Here is a 2909-nt window from a genome sequence, read left to right on the forward strand (position 1 = left end):
TCATCTTCACTGTCACACTCCTCTCCACACAGCTGCATGGATCCCAGTCACAGCCTCCCAGTGCACATCACCGCTGAGGTATCAAGCTCCCATTGGACTTGATTAATCGGTCTTACATCTCCACAATAATCCTGCCTCAGGTCTGTAATAATGAGAAGGCGGGGTATCATCTGGTTAATTTAATCAGCCCTAATAGTTCCCAGTAAATTATTTCAAATCTTGACTAAATTTTAATTAAATTATTTTGATCTAAATACTGCTGATGGTAATAAAATACTACCAAGAACAAGAAAAAGCCCAATGGATGATGGAAATATGAAAGTATGTCTTTTGAGAATCAAGTCACACAACTTCTGGTTGTAGGGTCTATAAATCCACGTTAAGGCTACGTCCACACGTACCCGGGTATTTTTGAAAACGCAGATTTTTCTATGCGTTTGCACCTTTATCCACACGTAAACGGCGTTTTCGGTCACTGAAAACAGAGATTTTTAAAAACACCTGCCAGGGTTGATATTTTCAAAAACTCTGTTTTTGCATTTAGGAGTGGATGAAGAAAACAGAAAACGCAGGTCAAAGGTGTGCGCCTTTTTTGACGTCACACTGTGCGCCACGTTATTGTTTTGGTGAAATGAATTTACTGTTAACTTTACTCTCTGTAGTGTTTACATGCTTACATACAACACAGTTTCTGTCCCTCCACACATAGTATCAGCTCTGCTTCTATGCGCCATCTTTGTTTACTCTTTCCCACCCAGGGATTGGTCAACATTCCTACAGGTTAGGAATATATTGCCGCAACTTTGGCATGTTCCTAGCAGTGATGGGTCAGTCGCGAACGAAATGGTTGTTAGAGCCGGATCTTTGACGTGAGCTGTGTTTTTTTTTTCCTTTCTCTCACCCTCTCTCTCGCACTTTTTTCCGCTTCACTCTGCATGCCAGCCTTGTGCTTTACGCTGGGAAGAGGAGGGAGGGGCGGTAGTTACACTCAGTAGCACAGGAATAGAGGAGGGAGAGACAGAGAAAGAGCCAGGGACAAAAACGTCACATTAGAAAGGTATAGTAATCATCCACAACTATTTTCAGTTGCAGATGATAAAGGATTCAGAAAGTTTATTCATGCAGGCCCATATGACAGAGAATATGCATGTTCTTTTTGTTTTCATATTATAATTTACATTTAATTGTGTTGTGGTTTGCAGTGTTTTGTGTTGTTTCACTTTAAATTTGTAAAAGGAAAAAGCTGAATATTTAAATAGTTAAAAGTTGAAATGTGACTAGTTAATTTTTGTATTATATGATTTATTTATTACATTTTATGTGGAGTGAATAAATAAAAGTATATTTACGGTGGCCCCTACAGACAAAGCACGTACAAACCCTGAATCACGTACAAACTCCAAAACACGTACAAACTCCAAAACACGTAAAAACACGTACAAACTCCGAAGCACGTACAAACTCCAAAACACGTAAAAACTCAGAAGCACATAAAAACTCAAAACACGTACAAAACACAACAGGAGTGCTCCAGGATGCTAGGCACTGTGTTGAGCTTTTGTTACCTAGTGGCTACACAAGCCAGCAAGTACCAACGACCGGATTTGGTGTGTGGTAGTAACAGGTAAATGAATTTTTTTTTAAATTATTTTACTATATATGAATGCTTGCGTATAAATACACAAACAATACACATATGCTTTCATGCTTTCAATTGTGTAATTTAAGTGATCTAGGTAGTTCTGTTTTGGAAGTTCAGTTCATGCTAGAAATGTGTTTTGGAGTTTGTACGTGTTTTGTCTCTAGGGGCCACCGCATATATTTATATATAAACATATAAAGAGCCGGTTCTCTAAAAAGAGCCGGAAATCCCATCACTAGTTCCTAGCAGCGTTTTCCTTCGTTTTTGCGTTTATGTCTGGACAGGATTTTTTTTTTAAAAACGAAAACGGAAAATCTCAGTTTTCAAAAATACCCGTGGACGTAGCCCACACTAATGCGTTTTCGTTTGAAAACGTATCGTTTTCTCTCCGTTTTGGCCTCCCATCCACACTGAGACAGCGTTATCCTCAAGGAAAAACGCAGCGTTTTGAAAACGCTCTCGAAAACGCATACATTTCAAAACAGAACTGCCCCGTCGCAGTATGGACACTCGAAAACGCAGACTTTCTAAAACAATGATGCATTTTAGTCATGTGACAAATTAAACAAAGATTGCGGAGGGCATTGTATAGCAGTTGTTTTGATTGCTCTCAATTTTGACAGCCCTAAAGAAGATTATTATCAGTTTGTACATGCTCCAGATAGCTTTTCTTAAAATTCTTTAATTCTCACTCGCTTTTGCACATGCGCAGGACTGGAAACTTTTAACTGTGAAGACGACTGAAAACGCTGACGTGGAGCGTTTTCAGACGAAAACGCCTTTTTCAAATCTATCAGGGCTAGTGTGGACGTAGTGCTCACCAGCCAATGTTGATGAAGAAATGCTTAGAGGGATCCAAACTTCAAGTACTGGTGTTTATTCAAACACATCAAAACAAACACAAGTGTTCATTTCCAAGTATAGGATTATTTGCAATCGCCATAATGACTATATGGGTTACTTGGTCTGCAGTGAACATGCTTCCTCTGCCCCAGCATCTGGTCATCTAGCAATTCTGTAAAGTAACAATTTCAGTATTTTTACATCAATGGTATTGGTGTGTTTCTCATTGGCATATGGCAGTGCTACAAATCTTTGTGCGAAGTGACTGTACTAACCGATTCTCATTTCAAGATGTCCTTATGGTACTTGCTACAGTGTAGCGGCTCGAGTTAGGCTGGACCCATTGGCCAGCTACCCTCAGGGTCATTCCACGGTTGATTACATGGTCCACTATTGTAGCTCTGATGTCATCAGCAATTCTATT

The sequence above is a fragment of the Rhamphochromis sp. 'chilingali' genome (genome assembly GCF_963969265.1).
Source record: "Rhamphochromis sp. 'chilingali' genome assembly, chromosome: 3".
Taxonomy (NCBI): Eukaryota; Metazoa; Chordata; class Actinopteri; order Cichliformes; family Cichlidae; genus Rhamphochromis; species Rhamphochromis sp. 'chilingali'.